This window comes from Anomaloglossus baeobatrachus, chromosome 4 (genome assembly GCF_048569485.1).
Source record: "Anomaloglossus baeobatrachus isolate aAnoBae1 chromosome 4, aAnoBae1.hap1, whole genome shotgun sequence".
Taxonomy (NCBI): Eukaryota; Metazoa; Chordata; class Amphibia; order Anura; family Aromobatidae; genus Anomaloglossus; species Anomaloglossus baeobatrachus.
In genome coordinates, this window is record NC_134356.1 from 506535026 (window position 1) to 506557076 (window position 22051).

General features: G+C 47.2%; 1 protein-coding gene across 3 annotated transcripts in view; it reads left to right on the forward strand.

Annotated features, from left to right (window-relative positions):
- The first annotated feature begins 21199 nt into the window (after positions 1–21199).
- The window catches only part of GABPB1 (GA binding protein transcription factor subunit beta 1), a 96301-nt gene continuing 95449 nt past the window's right edge, over positions 21200–22051 (forward strand). For 2 of the 3 annotated variants that reach the window (XR_012753058.1, XM_075345833.1), the window contains exon 1: positions 21200–21530. The gene's annotated coding sequence lies outside the window, so the exon portion shown is untranslated. The remainder of the gene's footprint in view (positions 21531–22051) is intronic. The other variant, XM_075345834.1, reaches the window with a different exon arrangement.

The window sequence follows — 22051 nt, forward strand, 5'->3', positions numbered from 1 at the left end:
GGAAACACTTTTTGGCAAAAAGGCAATTAACACACAAAGTGTTTAGAACCAGGGTAAGACAAGGATAGGCACGTGATCACTGCATGAGGTGAAAGATCCATCTATGGTTGTCAGGGATGCTCAGGGCAAATGACGGGACTAACCTTTACTTCGGTTCCCTAGAGGCGGTGAATACCACTTCATCCTTCTTGCCATGTGCTGTTCAGCCTCTTGGCGAAGTGCGACAACCAGGGACTGCCCTGGAGTAGTACCTGGTGCCTATCATCATCCAAGTCAAAGCTCACCATCAGAGGCTCATTAGGCACTTAGTTATGCCCCTCCGGGTAAGCCTAGTTAAGAACTCAGTGAGGCTACACCTCTTCTCCCCATCCTATTAGTGTGACAGCACCTCAGCCACAACAAGGTGGCCTCTGAGTGATAGGGCTCAAAACTAGTGATGAGCAAGCACTAAAATGCTAGGGTGTTATTTGTATTGACCATGTCGGACTGCTCGGGTGCTCAACTCAAGTAGCAAGTATAATGGAAGGCAATAGGAAAGGCAAGTATTTTTTCGGCAGACTCTACCAGGAGGTCTTGGGGTGGGGCAATATAATCACTGAACTTGATGAAAAAAGTACTCAATTGGAATGGGAAGGGAATGGGGAAGATGCCTGGATATATCTTTGACTCCCAAGTTGTTGCAAAATTCCAAGAGGAAGAAGAAAGACCGCTGTGCTGGGTATAACTTTATTCACGTAGGTGCAGGGTAAAAGGCTGGAGACGCGCTGTGAGCCGGCTCCTTAGAACAGGACGACGGCTGTTTCGCCTACAAATTAGGCTTCCACGGGTCCACGTGTGGGACTACAACACCACCCCTCTTTTTATAAGGAGAGCTCACAGATTGCGTCACCAACCACATAAAACATACAAAGGAGAATGCCAATACATAAAACATGTAACATGTCATACAATAATGACTATGAATTACATATATTATAGTAAAATACTTTATTCACAAACACATATAAAAGAGGTAGTCTGAGGGAAAAACTTTTTTTACAAAAACACTGTCAAATCAACATGGTCATTTAAACCCAAGGCGCCCTGTGCTCCATAATTAATTATCAGTTTGGCCTCTACCTGTAACAAAAGTTGTTGTAAGTTACCACCCCCAGGTGGGAGGGTGACCCTCTTGAGACCGGCAAAACGCAAGACGTCTGGGTTCCCCTCATGGTGATCACGAATATGAGTAATCAATCTGGGGGAGCCTTTACCCGACAAAATGGAGTTGTAATGTTCCCTAAACTGGATGTATAAACATCTGATTGTTTTGCCTATGTAGAACCTGCCACAAGGGCACAGGACCACATAGACAACATACTTGGTTTTACAAGAGATAAACTGGTGCACCATATGTATATGCAAGCCCACCTGCAATGAACGGCCAGTAATATGCAAGTTACAAAACCTACAATTACCACACCGGTAATTGCCCGGTGGGCAGCATCTATCCAGCCGCATCAACGGGCTGGTAAGCCTGTTTTGACCAACTTATCCCGCAGGTTACTGCTGCGTCTGAACGTGACCAAGGGGTTAGCCTTGGTCATTTCAGCCAAATCTGAGTCTTTCTCCAAGATATGCCAATTTTTACAAAGTGTTCTCCTTATGACCTGTTCCATCGGGCCAAAACGGAAACTAAAGATGAATCTATCCAAATTTTCCCCTCTTCCCTTGGTGCTCTTCCTCTGGACAGGCCCGTGGGCGCCGGAATTAACCCTCTCAAAGGCCGAATGAATCAGTTTGTTAGGGTACCCCCTTTGTTGTAACCTGCTTTTCAAATCCTGTGATTGCCTCAGGAAGGATTCCTCAGAGTTATTCACCCTACATACCCTCAGGAACTGGCTATAGGGTAAGGCTGACTTAGTATGGAAAGGGTGTGCGCTTGGAAAATGCAAAAGTGAGTTGGATGCTGTGGGTTTTCTAAATAAACAAGTGTGAATACTGCCATCCCTGATGGAGACCTCAACGTCCAAAAAATTGAGGGTGTTACCACCAAATGAGGAAGTGAAGGACATATTGATTGTGTTACAGGTGTTAAGGTGTGACACAAAACTGGAGAACAAAGTCTCTGTGCCATCCCACACAATGAATATGTCGTCCACATACCTCAAGTAGTGGCGGATGTACCTCAAAAAGGGATTGGAGTCTGAAAACACATATTTGCATTCAAAGGAGCCCAAAAATATATTGGCCATGGCACAAGAGACAGGGGTACCCATGGCGGTACCCCCGCACTGCAAGTACCATCAGTCCAAAAACATAAATGTGTTCTTAGATAGAACAAACTTAAGGGTTTCCTCCACAAAATTGCAAAAACCAGCATCCTTGCCACTTAGCTCACCATTTCCCTAACAGCCTGAACCCGCAGTCCCTGGGGGATGCGGGTGTACAAACTCTCGACGTCAATTGATGTCAAAGCGAAGCCCTCCTGCCATGTTATACCTTTTAGGAGTGACAAAAAATTGCCACTGTCCTTCACATAAGAGGGGATATGCCGTAACAGCGGTCTCAACAGCCAGTCCAAATAGTGCGACAACGGTTCTGTGAGAGAGCCGATCCTAGCTACTATTGGACGGCCTGGAGGGTTATCCCTGCTCTTATGGATTTTAGGTATACAATACCAGTAGGGCTTCGTTGGGTATGGGGGGGATCAATTTATCAACCTGTGGACGAGAAAGGAGACCCGACCCCACATACCTGTCCAGAAGTCGCACCAGAGATTTTTTGAAATCTTGGATGGGGTTAGATGGTAAAGGAATATATGTACTCCTATCCGCCAATTGTCTTAAGCATTCCTGCACATACTGCTGCCGGGTCAAGAGGACAACGTTGCCCCCCTTATCAGCTTCGCGGAACACCGTGTCCTCCCAACCCTGCATAGTACGGATCGCAGATAATTCACCCTGGCTCAAGTTCTGTGCCGGGCTGGCGTAAACTAGCGCTTCTATGTCCCTCAGGACTGTATCCTGATACACATCTATCAAATTGCCAGGCACCCTGGGGGGGTAAAAATCAGACTTAACCCCTTTGCTGAACCTACCTTGTTCACGTGTGTTGATATCGATGTCAGAGGCCGCCATCGGACCAGGTTCATTCAAACTGAGCAACAACTCAGCATCCCGAACAATATCCGGATCGAAGGCTCCTGTGACATCAAAGCATTCACTATTCAGGGTGCATGGGATGTGACCCTCAGGAACCGTTCCCGGTGCGCTAGACGCAGAACAGAAATGCTTGTATAGATGGATTTTCCTAATCGCTTTGAATAGGTCCACCCTAAACTCCGCAAAATCAAAATCTTCCGGGATACAAAATTTGAACCCCTTAGATAAAACGGAGACCATATCAGGAGTTAAAGTATGGGAAGAAAGGTTGATGATTGTGCTAGTGGGAGACTCTGAATCAGGTTGGTTACCTAACTCCTCCAAGAGACAGACTTCTGCTTGCGACCCCTGCCTCTTGCGCCTCTTCCTACCCCCCCGTCGGACGCGTTTTCTAAAGGGGCGGGAGATTTCATTACACCAGAGGTCCCCCCAGAGGGGCCCGGAACCACATCCTCGGAACCGCTAGACTCCGAGTCAGTGGTCCAGTACCTCCTGTTGGCACCAACAAATGTGTCTTTCTTTTTAATGTATGACCTCTGCCTGTAATTCTTAGTTTTATCTTTGGTCCAGCAAAAGACCTGCCTCTTTTCATAGTCTTTTTTATCCCTTAGGAATTTTTCCCTTTTTCTATTCTTAATCTCAGTCTGCACAATCACCAACTTTTTATCCAATTTTTGGCAGAAAACATTCCAGTCATCATCAGACATCCGTAACCGGGTATCATGTTTCAATGAGTCCAATTCAATAATCATTGCAGCATAATCCTCCTTATTTTTATCCAAAACCAAATGCAAAAGCTTTTTGGAACATTCAAGCTGAATACTTTCCCATTGCTGGGTAAACGTGGTATCATCCTGGAAGTGAGAAAGCGTTTTTATAATTCTAAGTCCACGTGGGACACGATCACATTCAACATATGATTGTAAAGACTGGATAGTCCAGAATAATCTCACTTCCTTCTCCGCCAGAGTCTGTATCTGATACTCCAAAACCTTGAATCCCAAAACCTCAGTGTCCTTTTTAAAATTGCAGTCTCCAAAGAAGGAGCCAGCATCGGCTCGGCCAGCCTGTAAGCCTGAAGCACCAGGTGGTATATCATTGCAGCTTCCAGAAACCTCCATGCCAATGATTAATAGGCGACAAAAACCGCACAAATAAACAGTCCTGGTAACATATGTCAGTGTGCAAAAAAGGACTAGAAAGCGCAGAGTCCGATATCGTAATACAACAGAAGCGGTCCTGCACCACTGTACGTTACCTGCAGGTAACGTGCAGTGGTGCAGGACCGCTTCTGTTGTATTAGGCTACTTTCACACTTGCGTTGAACGGTATCCGTTGCATTGCGTTGTGTAACGGATGCAACGGATGTGTTGCATATAGTGACACAACGGATGCAACGGATGCTGCAAAACAACGCAATTCGTTTTGATTTTTTTTTTTTTTTTTTTCCCGGTTTTACCAGCGGCAGACTATAGTGAACGATCAGCTGATCGTTCCCTGCAGCCGGCCGCTGGGTGATCAGCTGATTGCTCCCAGTAGCCGGCCGCCGGGTGATCAGCTGATCGCTCCCGCCCGCCGGGTGATCAGCTGATCGCTCCCGCCCGCCGGGTGATCAGCTGATCGCTCCCGGCTGCCGGGTGATCAGCTGATCGCTCCCTGCAGCCGGCTGCCGGGTGATCAGCTGATCGCTCCCGGCCGCCGGGTGATCAGCTGATCGCTCCCTGCAGCCGGCCGCTGGGTGATCAGCTGATTGCTCCCAGTAGCCGCCCGCCGGGTGATCAGCTGATCGCTCCCGCCCGCCGGGTGATCAGCTGATCGCTCCCGGCTGCCGGGTGATCAGCTGATCGCTCCCTGCAGCCGGCTGCCGGGTGATCAGCTGATCGCTCCCGGCCGCCGGGTGATCAGCTGATCGCTCCCTGCAGCCGGCCGCCGGGTGATCAGCTGATCGCTGTCACTTGCCGGCGCCCGGGCATGCCGGCGGGCGGGCGCTCAGCTGAGCGCTGTGACTTGCCGGCGGCCGGGCATGCTGGTGGCCGGTCATTCAGCTGAGCGCTGTCGCTTGCCGACGGCCGGGCGCTCAGCTGAACGTTCGGCCACCGCGAGCCAAAATAAAGTTTGATTTAAAAAAAAAAAAAAAAAAAAAAAAAAAAAAAAAAGAGCATGCGCAGTGAAATCCATAGGATTCCGCTGCTCAAAATAACGTTACATGCTGCGTTCCTCCCGCTGGGCGGAAGCAACGGAGCGTCGCCCAGCGGAAGCAACGCAGCTCCTTTTGGTACAATCCGTCAACCATACAAGTCTATGGGAAACAGCGGAATCCGTTAACGGATTCCGCTGTTTCCCAAAAGGGCGGATTGTAACGGAAGGAAAATAACGCAAGTGTGAAAGTACCCTTACTCCCAAGTTGTTGCTTTTGTTGCAATATGGTCAGAGTATTATGCCACTTTTATGGACTAACAATAAAACATACCAAACTGAAGATAATATGGATTTTACAGGCAAAAATGTTAAGAAACATTCTTTCTTGTATAATGAGTTGTATAAGGCAAATTTTATAAGACAGTGCAAAACCGCCTCCTCAAGCTATTTTCACACACAGCGCTTTTGCTGTGTTTTTTGCACTTTCTCATTGCTTTCAATGGTGAAAAAAATGCTACAAGAATTGACATGCTCCTTCATTAAAAACTGCAGCAGTTTTCCAGTCATGAAAAAAAGGAATAGATTGCATGAGATTTCTGAAAAATGTTCCCATTTGTAAGGAGTGGGACTCCTAGACTAGTGAAGCCTATGTATTATGTGCAAAGCCTATTGAAAATTGAGGGATTTCAATACACCCTTGAACACACGTAAGGATGGCTTGAAAAACATTTTTTTCCCCATTTGGAAGGAGTGCGACTCCTAGACTGGTAAAGAATATGCACCATGTGCAAGTTCTTCCAAAAGTTAAAAGGAGGCACTTCAATACACCCTGGGATACAAGTAGAGTGCGGCCTCAGAAAACATTTGCATTTAGAAAGAGTGGGAATTCAGTGACCAACAACAAAGAGTTCTGGACTCGAGGCAACTACTCAGGGTACAACTGGCATAACAAAGAGCTAGAGGCATTCAACTTACATTTTACGCCACCTAAGGTGGGTGGAAGTTTCTCTTGTGCCGGTTCACAGCATCAGGCAGCCCCGAGACGTCAAGTAGATTGAAGCAGGGGTTTCAAAACATATTTTATTATCTCCTTGGAGACCTTTAACAATAAATTTTTGTAACGCACTTACCGGTGTCTCCACACTGTCCTGCTCCCTTCTCCCATTGGGTATGCCGACACTCTCACCTTCCCAGCTGCCCAGTGGTGGCTGCTTTGTTCCGGTCTATGCCGCTACCACCTGGGGCCTGCGTACACTGCACAGGCCTCCTGGGAATGTTCTTTGGGCGCGCACGCACGTACATACCTTGTCTTAAAGGGCTAGTATGCCCTAACACATTAGTGCCTCTCAGCCCATGGATGAGAGGCATCAGGTATTAAAAGCATCTTCCCTTTAAGGAAGATGCCTGGGCAACATGGTCTATAGGTTGCTAGTTTTCAGGTCCCTAAGTGCTGCTGCTGTTTTGTGCTGTGTTCCACATTGCTAATACAATTCTGTGTACCAGTACCTGACAAATCCGCTGCTGCATCGTACCCTATCGGCCAAGTCTGCTATACCGACTGCTGCTACATCGTATCCTGAGAGCCAATTCTGATATACCAGCTGCTGCTGTATCAAACCCTTTAGGCCAGGGGTCTCAAACTCAGCTGGGTGTATGGGCCGCATATAGAAAAAAATTTGAGAGGGGCCGCATTCTTTGCAGGACAAAATGACATTTTTAATAAATTCTTGCTTGTTTATTATAACAAACCTGCACTTTTTTTGTTTAGTTAAGTTTATACAGCGACGTCACTTCCTTACATCTGATTGGCGGGCAGCAGCCATTGATATAGTGCAGACAGCTCCTCTGCGCGGCACCGCAAATGATTCAATTGTAGTTAGGTCCTGCTGCTGCCGACCCCCGGGCATAAAGCTGCGATTGTCAAAGGGTCTGCAGGCCGCAACAAGCATGCGGCCCCCGGGCCGCGTGTTTGAGACCTCTGCTTTAGGCTATGTCTGTTATACTGGCCGCTGCTGCATCATACCATGTCAGCCAAGTCTGCTATACCGACCACCACTACATCGTACCCTGCTGGCCAAGTCTGCGATAACGGCGGCTATATCATACCCTGTCGGTTAAGCCTGCTGTACCAGACGCTGCAGCGAACCCCTATACGGGGATTGTCTGGTGTATCTCCAGAGGGCCTAAATGCACGACTGCCAGGAACCAGTGGAGGTCGGCTCTTATGGACTGGAAAAGTCCGGTGCTGGTGTGCTTGGATGTAGCACCACGGATATGGTAACTCGCACTTAGCAGCACAGAGATGGTGGCTCAGACGTGGCAGCACGGAGGAGGTGGCTCAGACGTAGCTGCATGGAGGTGGTGACTCAGAAGTGGCGGCAAAGAGATGGTGGCTCAGACGTGTCAGCATGGAGGTGGTATTAGTGAGCAGGCTCTAAGATGAGACACCGGTTAGGAACACGACACTGGTACTAGCATACAATAATCAGAACTAGACACAGTAGCATAATGGGACCTGAGAACTAGCAATGCATTAACTAGTAGGCAACGTTACTCAGGCGCCTCCTCTAAGACCCGCAACACACATCCGCTTTTTTTGTACGTGTGCGGTACGTATTTGCACGTACCGGAGACACGTACACACGGAGACCCATGTTATTCAATGGTAGATGGCACATACACGTAAAATCATACGGAACGTGTGTCCGTGTCGTAAGTACGTGTGTGCGCTTTTCTACACAACCGACATGTCCGTTTTTGGCCAGCAGCACGCAGGCACGGACCTGCTTTAGTCTATGGGTCCGTGCCTGCACGGACCGCACACGGAGTATGTCCGTGTTCAGCACGTATCGTCCGTGTCCGTTTTTCATCACGAAATCTGAAACACTTGTTACCAATCTATCAGGTCAATTGAAAGCAAACAACAACACCAGGATCTCATGATGAATGATTAACAACGTTAATTGGGTAAGAATGCGGGCCTTTATAAATGGACAGCACACGTACGTATTTTATGTCAATACGGACATTCCACACGCACACACGGCTCGCATACGCCATCACACGGATGCCATACATACCGGAGAAACGCCCCTAAAAAACGGAATACGGACCCGAAAAACGGACCGTGAGACACGTACGTTTTTTTTGCGGAAGTGTGTTTTAGGCCTAAGGGGAAGCAGATTTATATACCTTTAACGTAAAGGGTGACCTCAGTAAACAGTTCTGGGTAATGAGACGCCGGCCCTTTAAGAAAGACTCATCTCTGTCATCTCCACACTATCCACTCCACTCCGTCCAACCCTGTAGGTCCTCTCTCTCTTGTCCTGTTCGCGCTCTCATCCTCTCCCTATCTCCCTCTGCCAAGGAAACCTCTGCCCCATATACACTCCTGTCCTGAGTATTTTCCCTCCCACTTAATCCCTGCTGCCCTGTCACGCTCGATTCATCCCTTCTCACTAAGGCTAGTTTTACACATCCGGCTTTTCACCGGATTGCCGGATTCGGCGCACTCCAGTACAGTGTATACAGTACAATGGCAGCGTCATGTGCCCAGAGCATATGACCCGGAAGTTGCCGTGCTGCCATTGTACTGTATACACTGTACTGGAGTGCGCCGATTTCGGCAAACCAGCGAAAAGCCGGATGTTTGAAACTAGCCTAAGGCTGCTTTCACACATCCGGTTTTTCCTGTGCGGCACAATCCGGCACTTTTGCAGGAAAAACGCAAGCGTTTTTTTTTTGCTGCCGGTTACGTTTTTCCGGCATAGACTTTAATTAGTGCCGCATTGTGCCACATGGGCTTGCATTCCGTCCGTTTTTTGCCGCATGCGGCAGATTTAGCTGATGCGGCGGCCGGATGGAACTTTGCCTGGCACGTTTTTTGTGCGGCAAAAAAACCCCGCATCGCACCGCATCCGGTCGATGCGGCGCATTTTTCAATGCATGCCTATGGACGCCGGATGCGGCGCGATGCGGCAAAAAACGCATCCGGCCACCGCATGCGGTTTTTGCCACTGCGCATGCTCAGTAGCATGCCGCAAGCGGCAAAAAACGGACGGGCCGCATTTAAAAAACTTATGCAAAGGATGCGGCTTTTTCGCCGCATCCGTTGCATAGGTTTTAGAGCCGGACTGGCCGGCTCTGCACCTACCGGATGTGTGAAAGCAGCCTAAGTGACCCAGGAAACAGTGACACCCAGTGGCAGCCAGCCATATAACAGGGGAATGCCATAAATATAGGCCAAGTTCACACAGGGCATCTTTTGTTGCGTTTTTAGGTCACAAAGATGCACCAATATGCATGCATTTCCTTCTCCCAGCAAAGACTATGAGATTTCTATTTTGCTGTCCACACGGAACATCTTTTGTTGGCTGCATCTTGGCTGCCTTTTTCAAGATGCAGCATGTCAATTCTTTTTGCGTTTTTACTGCATTTTTGAGCTCTCCAGTCAATAGATTTGACTTTAAAAAAAAGCATTGGGCAAAGCACGGTAAAACTGCATCAAAAACACAGTAAAAATGTATTGCGTTTTTGCCGCGGTGCGTTTTTGGTGCATTTCAAGATGCACTGGCAAAAAAGATGCCGCGTGTGAATATAGCCTAATACAGTACGGTAACCACAAATATATATAGTACAGTATCCCAAGTCACCACATCTGTTTGGGGGCGGTAGGGCACTGGACACCCTAGTACAAGGCCATCTGAGGTAGTGGGTTGGAAAGAGGGAGAAGGTGTGCAATTGTTCCAAGGCCAAGCGTTAGGTGTTTCCTGGTTGGTCTGATGCTCTTTTAAAGAAAGTGGGGACTATAAAAAAAAATGGTCCTCTGCAGCCTGTGCCATACCAAGATCGGCAGGGGACTGACCACCACCAGCATGCTCGGGTACATGTCATAGAAGCACCTGAGTTGGCCGTACACCTGGGTCCACAATCAGTATCTTTGGGTGACACTACTGTCTCATCCCCTGTATTATGTGCTTGCCAATCCACTGTCCAAGATGCAGGCATGGATGCCTCCTACCCTGCCACTATGATTGCACATTCGCAAGCACCATCAGAAACTTTGTCTGATTCTTTGTCTGATGGCACCGTTCAGCTGTCCCTACCCCAGTCTTTGGAACACAAACCCAATTACACAAGCACCCACTCATCCACAGTCCCAAACATTAAACAAGCACATTTCCAGACTTCTTGACCTGGAAATTTTGCCATTTAGGCTTGTGGACACTCAGGCTTTCTGCAACCTCATAGAGGTGGCAGTCCCTCGGTACTTGTTCTCCAGCCGCCACTATTTTTCCTTGTGTGCTGACCCCACCTTACACCAGCATGTGTCTCCCAAGACATCACCTGTGCCCTCACCAACAAAGTTACCGTTAAGGTCAAGTTAACAACAGACTCGTGGACAATTATGTGTGGACAGGGTTGCTATATTTGTCTGATGGCACACTTGGTGAACCTTGTGGAGGCCGGCACAGAGTTGGACACGGGGACGGCACACGTACTACCAACGCCGCAATTTAAGTCCCTAGTTCCATGAGGGGTTCCTCCACCAGTTCCTGCATGACCTTCTCCTCCCCATCCTACATATTCAAATTGTTATCTCAGAGCATGTTGTTCATATGATTTGCAAGCTGTAAGCAGTGCAGCACTGCCTCTGTGAAGCAGCAACAGGCTTTGCTGAAACTAATTTCTTTAGGCACACGGTCACAGAGTTGTTAAAAGGTATAACAGACCAGACAGAACTGTGACTCACCCCTTAATCTACAATTAGGCATAGTCATGTGTAATAATGGTCGTAACCTGGTGGCGGCTCTAAAGCTTGGCAAGCTCACATTCTGGCCAACATGTTCAACTTAGTGGTTTAGCGGTTTCTGAAACTCTACTCAGATTTGCCTGAGCAACTTGAGAATGTACACTACCTGTGCCCATTTCCGCTAGTCAGCTAGATGTTGGCAGTCTGGCAGTGCTGTAGCAGCGCTTGCAAGTGCCAGCTCACCGACTGGTGTTCAACATGCCCACACGCTGAAATTACACATGCTAGCAAAACTTTATGAGCTGCAGAGGGCAGTAGTTGAATACCAGCTACAACATTCCTGTTGGTATTCCACTTCGCCTCCCCACATGACAACTGATGACTGGGCATGGATGTCTGACATCTGTGAGGTTCTACAAAGCTTGAGGAATCAACCAAGATGTTAAGTAGCAGTGACGCCATAATCAGCATAACTATCCCACTTCTGCGTCTACTCAAATGCTCAAATTTAAAGAGAAAGATTTGTGTATGCACCAGCTGGAGATGGAGGAAGAAAGGGCACAGGGTGATACTAGCCAGCCCAGCCTCATCTCAACATCTCAGCACGGATTGGGTGATTATGAGGAGGAGATGGAGAGTTTTCCTGGTGTGGACAGGGAAGCGTTGCCTGTCGGGAGTCTGGCACACATGGCTGATTTTATGTTCTGCAGCCTTTCCCCTGACGTTATAATAACTGATCAACTGAAAATGCTGACAATAATCATTTTTATTTATATAACGCCAACATATTCAGCAGTGCTTTACAATTCAGAGGGGACATGTACAGACAATATGAGACAATACAAAATAACAAAACTCAGATACCAAGAGGAGTGAGGGCCCTACTCATAAGCTTACAGTCTATGAGGGAATAGGGGAGGCACAAAAGGTAAATGGGGGGGGGGGGGGGGGGGGAGAAAAGCTTGTCATATATGGTCTGAGAGCATGATTGTTCTCAAAATGGACAAGGTCTGCATTGGAACCGACTTCTCAACCCCAGTGGATGACAGCAATGGAATATAAGGCCAAATTAAAAGTTCATTTTTTTTCTCTCATGTATTTCATGCACTTTCCCAAGCCAAAAAGGGCATACGGTTCATGGTTTATTACTTGTCTTGTTCTCCTCCTCCTACACCATATCAACAGGGTTTCATTTGGCTCTCGCTTCAAATTTTTTGAGGGCCTTTAGCTGGCCCTCAGTCATAAATTTTTGAGGGCCATCAGGCAGTCCTAAGTCATAAATTTTGTAGGGCCATCAGGTGACCCTCACACATACGTTTTGGAGGGTCAGTAGGCGACTGACTCATACATTTTGGAGGATAATCAGGCAGCCCTCACAAATTTAATTTGAAGTTCCATCAGGCGGCCCTCACTCATTAAATATGGCCATCAGGTAACCCTCACTCATAAGGATTCGATTGGCGTAATGGGACATTACACCAGTGGATCACGTTGGTACCTCAAGCATTTCTTTTTAGTTAATAAATTGGTGAACGAGGGAGTGTGAGGGATTCTTTTTGTTTTTCTTCAATTTGATTACAGCGGAACTTCGAGGATTTTTAAAAATTAATAAATTGGTGAACGAGGGAGTGTGGGGCGGGGGGAGTCTTTATTCAAATAAACTATTTTATCCCTGTATGTGTGTATTTTTTAACTGTACACTTACCGAGTTGGTATTGGGGGTATCTGCTAGATGCCTCTCCATTACTAACTATTGGGCTTGATGCTATCAATTCACAGCTGACATCAACCACAAAAGTATTACCTTGATTGCCACTGAACTACGGCAATCAGGAAGAGCCAGGCAAAGTGCCAGAATTGGCGCATCTAATGGATGCGCCACTTCTGAGGCGGCTGCAAACTGCTATTTCTAGGCTGGGAAGGGCAAAATAACCATTTTAAATCTAACAAGACTGATAGAACAAGCCCCTAGCTGTCTGCTTTACCTTGGCTGGTTATCAAAAATAAGGGGGACCCCACACAGTTTTTTTTAAACTATTTAAATAATTTAAAAAAACGTTGTGGGATTCTGTCTATTTTTGATAACTAGCCAAGTGCTACAGCTCACAGCTGTCTGCTTAACTTGTGTTGGTTATCAAACCACCCCTATGTAATTTACTCCCTCTTCACATTTGTTTACAGGGCAGTTGTCCAGCTCTTACTCACATTTAGCTTCGCTTTGCAGCCCCCTAGCCCTTACTATGACCATTTTATAGCACAGCAGTTGGTCGAATCTGGCGAACTCGAAGTTCACGGGTCTGTTCATCTCTATTCCTGATAGCTGCATCTAATACACTATCTCTAGTCCAGCAGCTAACCTTACACTAATGGCAGCTAAGAGCAGTATTATTAGAGAATAGAATAGCCCTGAAAATGACTGTTGGTTTAAAGAGAACCTGTTACCAGATTTGGCGACTATAAGATGCGGTCACCACCACTAGGCTCTTATATATAGCATTCTAACATGCCATATATAAAAGAGCCCAGGCCCTGTGTAGAACGTAAAAATCACTTTATAATACTCACCTGGTCAGATGGGTGTCTCAGTTCTCTGGTAGCGGCGCCTCTTCTTTCGGCCATCTTTGTCCTCCTTCTTCTGAAGCCTCGGTGCATGATGCGTCCTATGTCATCCACACAAGCCGACACTAGGGTCCTGCGCTGGCGCACTATGATCTGCCCAGAGCAGGGCAGATCAAAGTATTGTAGTGCACCTGCTGAATGCCCAGAGCAGGGCAGATCAAAGTATTGTAGTGCACCTGCTGAATAGTTATGGGACCTTGTGTGAATTACATCAGACCTATAGGGGTGTTTTTGGAGTTAAAAAGTGTGGTGAAAAAGGGTGTTCTTTTGTATTTTTTTTTCAAATAAAGGATTTTTTCGGTGTTTGTGTTTATTTCTTTTCATTTACATATTAGTAATGGGGGGGGCGTCTCAGACACCTGCCATTACTAATCTTGGGCTTAGTGGCAGCCATGGGCTGCAATTAACCCCTTATATTCCCCAGATTGCCACCGCACCAGGGGAACCGGGAACAGCCGGGTAAAGTGCTGGGATTGTCGCATCTTATAGATGCAACAATCTGGGGCGGCTGCAGGCTGCTTTTTTTTTTTAGGCTGGGGGGACACCCAATAAACATGCATCTCCCCAGCCTGAGATTACCAGTCCCCAGCTGTTGGGTTTTATCATGGCTGGGTATCAAATTTGGGGGGACCACACACACACGCTGTTTGCTTGGTTTTTTTTTAGTTAAATAATTTTAAAAAAATAAGCCACATGTGGTTCCTCTTATTTTGATACACAGCCAAGATAAGCTGCAGCCTGTAGCCGTAGGCATTATCTGTGCTGGACATCATATGCCAGATTTATTTTTACTGTACAATATAGACCCGCCCACCGTCGTCTGTGATTGGTTGCAGTCAGATGCTGTCACTCAGCGTGTTGGCGCGTCTGACTGCAACTAGTCACAGACGACGGTGGGCGGGGAAAGCAGTAAATATCCAATGAAGGTAATGAGCAGTCCGGGAAGTGAAGGAGCGGCCGCAGGAGTGCCGGTAATTCAGTAAGTACAGCACACCTGCTCCAATCCCCCTATGCTCTCCACCACCATTTTTAAGTGCCGGAGTCCCTTAGACTTATATGGGGACCGGCGTCCGGCCGATACCCTGGATCAATTTTGGGCTGGAACCGGGTTTTTTTTATTATTGAAGGGAACCAGTCACCTGATTTGGTGACTATAAGCTGCGGCCACCACCACTGGCTCTTATATACAGCATTCTAACATGCTGTTTATAAGAGCCCAGGCCGCTGTGTAGAACGTAAAAAAACACTTTATTAGACTATGTGCGCGCTTTGCGTTGAGGTAGTTCTAAACGCATCCTTTGGCAGAAATGGTTTTTGCCAAAGTTAGTTTTGACCCAAAAAACGCGATAAATATGCATGCGTTTTTACCGTGTTTTAGCGCGATTTACATGCTTTTTCATTGCTTAAAGTCAGATGCGTTTTCAATACAAAGACACTACTAAATAAAGTTTAACCAAACACTATGAAAACAACGGAAAAAAAAATGATAAATATCAACATTATTATCAAATATTGGCTTTTTTTTAAAAAAAATAAATAAAAAAAAAAGTTTGTGATAATTATGCATAAAATTACATTTATTTATGGATTTTCTTAAAAATAATTGTCGGACTGTGTGTGTAAAGGGACATATCATGCCATTCATATTTTGCCAAAAACGCATGCAATTAATTGGTCCAAAACGCACGTTTTCAGCATCAAAAAAGCATGTAAAACGCTAGAATTTTGATGTTGAATGCGTTTTGCAACTTCATTGACTTCAATGTTAGCAAAACGCTGCCCAAATGGCAAAAACAATTGACATGCTGCTTCTTTAAACAATGAGTTTTTGCCCAAAAATATGCAAATTAAAAGCTGCATTTTTAACAGCGTAGTGCGCACAAGAAATCCCCATTTCCCATAGACTTTGCTTGAAAATCAAAACGCATGCATTTTGGCATTAAAACACTGCAGTTTAAAACGCTGCGGAAAAGCAGCTGAAACGCAAAGTGCGCACATAGCCTAAGGCTACTTTCACACTTGCGTTGAACGGTATCCGTTGCATTGCGTTGTGTAACGGATGCAACGGATGTGTTGCATATAGTGACACAACGGATGCAACGGATGCTGCAAAACAACGCAATTCGTTTTGATTTTTTTTTTTTTTTTTTTCCCGGTTTTACCAGCGGCAGACTATAGTGAACGATCAGCTGATCGTTCCCTGCAGCCGGCCGCTGGGTGATCAGCTGATTGCTCCCAGTAGCCGGCCGCCGGGTGATCAGCTGATCGCTCCCGGCTGCCGGGTGATCAGCTGATCGCTCCCTGCAGCCGGCTGCCGGGTGATCAGCTGATCGCTCCCTGCAGCCGGCCGCCGGGTGATCAGCTGATCGCTCCCTGCAGCCGGCCGCCGGGTGATCAGCTGATCGCTCCCTGCAGCCGGCCGCCGGGTGATCAGCTGATCGCTCCCTGCAGCCGGCCGCCGGGTGATCAGCTGATCGCTCCCTGCAGCCGGCCGCCGGGTGATCAGCTGATCGCTCCCTGCAGCCGGCCGCCGGGTGATCAGCTGATCGCTCCCTGCAGCCGGCCGCCGGGTGATCAGCTGATCGCTCCCTGCAGCCGGCCGCCGGGTGATCAGCTGATCGCTCCCTGCAGCCGGCCGCCGGGTGATCAGCTGATCGCTCCCTGCAGCCGGCCGCCGGGTGATCAGCTGATCGCTGTCACTTGCCGGCGCCCGGGCATGCCGGCGGGCGGGCGCTCAGCTGAGCGCTGTGACTTGCCGGCGGCCGGGCATGCTGGTGGCCGGTCATTCAGCTGAGCGCTGTCGCTTGCCGGCAGCCGGGCGCTCAGCTGAACGTTCGGCCACCGCGAGCCAAAATAAAGTTTGATTTAAAAAAAAAAAAAAAAAAAAAAAAAAAAAAGAGCATGCGCAGTGAAATCCAGAGGATTCCGCTGCTCAAAATAACGTTACATGCTGCGTTGCTCCCGCTGGGCGGAAGCAACGGAGCGTCGCCCAGCGGAAGCAACGCAGCTCCTTTTGGTACAATCCGTCACCCATACAAGTCTATGGGAAACAGCGGAATCCGTTAACGGATTCCGCTGTTTCCCAAAAGGGCGGATTGTAACGGAAGGAAAATAACGCAAGTGTGAAAGTACCCTTATACTCACCTAAACTATCAGTAAGGTGTGGATGGGTAAGATGGGGGTCTCTGTTCACCAGCACCTTCTCTTTCGGCCATATTTTTCCTCCTTCTGAAGCCGGGGTGCATGACGCGTCCTACACACTCGCCGGCATTGAGGTCCGGCTCATGCGCACTACAATACTTTGATCTGACAATTCAACGACAATGTGGCATTTTTCCAATAAATACAATTTTTATTAACATTTTCGACATACATACTTAAAATGATGCAAGCAAGGTGTGCACAACAAAAGGGGTGGATATAATCCTAGGACAAGGTTACAAAGTAACAAAGTAACAGTAATGCATAGTCCTAAGGACCACAGTGGGCCGGACTAATCCACTGACATGCCCCTAAGGTCAGAATGCTAGTGACTTAAATGGCCACCTAAATAGTGCCTGTTAGTATACCTTTCTGTACCCACACTGCCAGTGAAAATTAGTTATATGACAGTCCGAACAATGCAAAGTTACTAACCAGTATGAATAGTCCTTAATGGCACCACCCCAAACGTCCCGACGCGCGTTTCACCTTCTTCTTCAGGGAACGTGTAGTGCACTGAATCAATTGCGGAGTTTAAATGCCTCGGGGAGCCGTGACGTAACCGGAAGTTGGGACGGACCTTAAACTAGATCCGGCATGGGCTAGTGTGTCACTTCCTGTCTTTGGAACGCAATTGCGGTTCAACTCAGAACCGGAAAGCATATCGCTTCCTGTTTTATTAGAATGCCTACAATAACGCCGCAAAAAAACGTGACGTAACCGGAAGTTGGAGCGGGAATTAAATCCGGCATAGGCTAGTATGTCACTTCCTGTCTATGGCACGCAATTGCGTTCCAACTCAAGACAGGAGACTACATCACTTCCTATCTTTTTAGATAGATGCTTGGTTGAGCATGCGCCAATATTAAATGGCCATAATAGGGACTCACATAAATAGACTGCTAGGTATTTCAAGCCATGGGGTTGGAATAACATCATTGGTGTCAAATTGATTTTTCATATGTCGATATGCCTTTTATACACTTTTGTGTATAAGAATGTTTTTTCATGGAAAATATGTATATTTAGAGTAGTTGGGAGCTGAGGTATTCTTCATTGAACTGGTTTTAATATATACTAGTGGCCCTTGAACTATCATATGCGATCTGTAAATAATAAATCATGTTTTCTGGGGTTTAACTGTATAATACTCTATGCTGTGACATCTCGCTGCCCTTTCCAGGGTTACAGCTTTATACACACCCATCCCTGACGCTAGTGATTCGATCATGGGAATGGGCAGTAGTTGGAATGGCTAAAGGCATTCTAAAAAGATAGGAAGTGATGTAGTCTCCTGTCTTGAGTTGGAACGCAATTGCGTGCCATAGACAGGAAGTGACATACTAGCCTATGCCGGATTTAATTCCCGCTCCAACTTCCGGTTACGTCACGGTTTTTTGCGGCGTTATTGTAGGCATTCTAATAAAACAGGAAGCGATATGCTTTCCGGTTCTGAGTTGAACCGCAATTGCGTTCCAAAGACAGGAAGTGACACACTAGCCCATGCCGGATCTAGTTTAAGGTCCGTCCCAACTTCCGGTTACGTCACGGCTCCCCGCGGCATTTAAACTCCGCAATTGATTCAGTGCACTACACGTTCCCTGAAGAAGGTGAAACGCGCGTCGGGACGTTTGGGGTGGTGCCATTAAGGACTATTCATACTGGTTAGTAACTTTGCATTGTTCGGACTGTCATATAACTAATTTTCACTGGCAGTGTGGGTACAGAAAGGTATACTAACAGGCACTATTTAGGTGGCCATTTAAGTCACTAGCATTCTGACCTTAGGGGCATGTCAGTGGATTAGTCCGGCCCACTGTGGTCCTTAGGACTATGCATTACTGTTACTTTGTTACTTTGTCCTAGGATTATATCCACCCCTTTTGTTGTGCACACCTTGCTTGCATCATTTTAAGTATGTATGTCGAAAATGTTAATAAAAATTGTATTTATTGGAAAAATGCCACACTGTCGTTGAATTATTAGTTTAGGAAGTGGTATTCCGTATAGCCGTTACCAAGGTCCTTGATAGTGACTTGTATATTCAAATACTTTGATCTGCCCTACTCAGGGCAGATCAAAGTACGCCTGCGCAGGACCGGAATGCTGGCGAGTGTGCATGACGTAGGCCTTCAGAAGAAGGACAAAGATGGCCGAATGAGGAGTTGCCGGAGAACAGAGACAGCCATCTGACCCATCCGCACCTTACCGACCGTTTTGGCGAGTATTATAAAGTGATTTTTACATTCTACACAGAGGCCTGGGCTCTTATATACAGCATGTTACAATACTGTATAAAAGATGCCGATGCTGGTGGCCGCAGCTTAAAGTTACCAAATCTGGTGACAGGTTCCCTTTGACCCCTTAACGACCCATGACGTACTAGGTACGTCATGGATTGTGTGTCGGTAAGCCCCGCCCCCTGCCGCCGGCAGGAGGCGGCGAGACGCGCACATATCAGCTGTTATCAACAGCTGATATGTGTGCCTGCTAGCCGCGGGTGGAATCGCTTCCACCCGCGGCCATTAACCCCTTACATTTCGCTGCCAAAGTCTTGGCAGCGCTATGTATATGGGCGCCGCCATGACAGTGACTTACCCCGCCCCCACCGGAAGTCACGTGACATGATCACGTGACTTTCGGCGGTTGCCATGGTAGCACAGGGTCATGTGATGACGCCTGTAGCTAACATGAGTCACTTCCTCTCAATGCCGGAATACAGCCGGCATTGAAAGTGAAGCAGCAAATCTGCAGTTCTCAGCTCTGTAGCTGAGATCTGCAGATAGTGCAGAGCGATCGGATTGCTGATCGCAATAGCCCCCTAGGGGATCTAGTAAAATAAAAAAAAAAAGTGAAAAAAAAAAAGTTTTAAAAAATTAAAAAAAAAATAAAAAAACCTAAAAGTTCAAATCACCCCCCTTTCACCCCATTGAAAATTAAAGGGTTAAAAAAATAAAAAATACACACATATTTGGTATCGCCACGTTCAGAAATGCCCGATCTATCAAAATATAAAATCAATGAATCTGATCAGTAAACGGCGTAGCGGCAAAAAAATTCCAAACGCCAAAATTACGTTTTTGGTCGCCGCAAATTTTGCGCAAAATGCAATAACAGGCGATCAAAACGTAGCATCTGCGCAAAAATGGTACCGTTAAGAACGTCAGGTCGAGACGCAAAAAATAAGCCATCACTGAGCCTCAGATCCTGAAAAATGATAACGCTACGGGTTTTGGAAAATGGCGCAAAACGTGCGCCACGTTTTTTGGACAAGCTTGTGAATTTTTTTTAACCCCTTAGATGCAAGGAAACCTATACATGTTTGGTGTCTACAAACTCGCACCGACCTGAGGCATCATACCCACACATCAGTTTTACCATATAGTGAACACGGTGAATAAAATATCCCAAAAACTATTGTACAATCCCACTTTTTTTGCAATTTTTCCGCACTTGGAATTTTTTTGCTGTTTTCCAGTACACTATATGGTAAAAATTATGGTTTCATTTAAAAGTACAACTCGTCCCGCAAAAAACAAGCCCTCATATGGCAAGATTGATGGAAAAATAAAAAAGTTACGCCTCTCGGAAGAAGGGGAGCAAAAAACAAAACCGCAAAAACGGAAAGTGCCCGGGGGCTGAAGGGGGTTAACCTGGTTAGACCTGCCAATCAAGAGTTTCGGCGAATCTGCCCATCACTAAGGTGAATAACCAAGGCAAAACCACTGAAAAGAATGGACATGAGCATTCTTTTAATAATGCAGCAAAAAACCAGGATGGTTCACAAAAGTCAGGAAAACAGGGTGTGTGTGTTAGGCTTTGCTGGAACTTCGAAAGCAGTGTTTTATTAGCATGGATTTGCATAAAACCAAGGCAAAAATCCATGCTAAAAACGCTGCAAAACTGCCCTGTATGAACATGGCCTTATAGTTATGTCCAGGTTACCTTGTACTAGACAGCCTCTGTGTGCAATATAGCAGAAAAGCTGCTGTAGTATATAAAGCACACATTTCAGCATGAATAAACTTTATTGTATATAATTACATGCCTCACATTCTCCTACAATTTTTGGGCAAAATGCACAAACGCAAAAAAAAAATAAAAATAAAAAATAATTGTTACCATGCACATAATTTCTCCCCCAATACATATATAAAACAAAATAAATGACTCAAATGTCCGTCCGCCCCAGTCCCAGGCTGCAGACGGGGGCAGACAGCAGGAGACCCCGGTGCAGGATCTGTCTCCACAGAAGACCCCAATCATCTGCTTTATCACCGCGCATGCGCCATAGTTCTCCAGTCACCGCCTTACATCAATATTCCTCCGCCGCCCGCTTCTTTTTAGTAAATTAAACCTCGGCCTTTCCCGCTGCCCTGTGTGTCATCCCTGCACCGATTACCAACCTACACAAAATAACACGTTCAATAAAGAGGCAAAACTCCAGAACTATAACCCAGCTCAATAGAATATAGTGATCCACGACGTGAGTGGTGGTGATGCGGCCCTATAGAGATCACTGTGCACATCCGCGCACAACGCGGGGACTTTTCTTTGGGGATTTTCGGCGCCGATGAGATTGCATTTGAAGTAAACCGGTTCGGTGAGCGAGAAGCCCCTCAGCCGGGAGGTCAGCAGCCAGGAGCGGGGTGGGCGGCACAGCCACGGAGGGCACGGTAAGCACGGACAGCGCATTTCTGCCAGTTACCGAATCTTTTCCAGGTCAGTGTTGGGTGTCGGGCCCTACCGGATGTGGAAGTTGATCTCTTCTGTGGTAAAAAATAATTCAACTTCCCCCGGAACCCAGATCATCCGAACGATTTCCTGTTTATTGCGTTAAAGTCGGCAGGTTTCCGGGGACCCGGGGCCGTGCAGTGTCCATCCCGGGCTGCGGGGCTGCGCGGCGGGATCGGTACATGCGCGAGACCGGGCGGCGGGAATGGAGGCCGCGCTGCTCCAGCGGGACGGCCCCACACATTGGGCGGGAAACCGCCGCGGAAGTGCCCACACACGGCTCCCGGTGCCCGCCCGCCACAAAGGCCCACGGAGAGTCGCACGTTATGTGGGCGCCATTGTCCGGTGATAAGTGCGGGGCGGCGGCATTGTCCTGGGGAAACCGGGCCTGACTGTGTGTATAAATACACACACCATATGTTTACTGCCGTGTGTACTGGGAGGACGGGGGTTATATCCGTAT